This window comes from Schistocerca serialis, unplaced genomic scaffold (genome assembly GCF_023864345.2).
Source record: "Schistocerca serialis cubense isolate TAMUIC-IGC-003099 unplaced genomic scaffold, iqSchSeri2.2 HiC_scaffold_82, whole genome shotgun sequence".
NCBI lineage: Eukaryota > Metazoa > Arthropoda > Insecta > Orthoptera > Acrididae > Schistocerca > Schistocerca serialis.
In genome coordinates, this window is record NW_026048430.1 from 42,099 (window position 1) to 42,500 (window position 402).

Consider the following 402-nt stretch of genomic DNA (forward strand, 5'->3'; position numbering starts at 1 on the left):
CATGAAACGCACGTTATAGGGGTGGATTGCACATTGCGAGTGCGAGCAAAGTCCGCCGTTCATCCGCTGGAGTTGCGAGTTGGGCGGTTGGGGTGGGGCACGAACGGGTGCAGGTGGAGTGATTGCCGGTCCACGACTTCGTGCGGCAGAGGCGCTGGCGTTGGGGTGCTGTTGTCGACAGAGGATGCAGGCTTTGTGGGTGGGGTCGAAAGAAGGGCACTGTGGGCCCATGGCTGTCTTAGTCGGCTTGGCGTCTCATAGATGACGGTATCGTCGTTGCAGGAGGTCATGTTGCGGGAGACCTACAGATGGCGGTGTGTTTTGCGGTGCGCTCGACATGGCGGACGTAGTGTTGTCAGATTCGCATAGATGGAGGTATTGCATGTGCTTTCGCCGTATTTT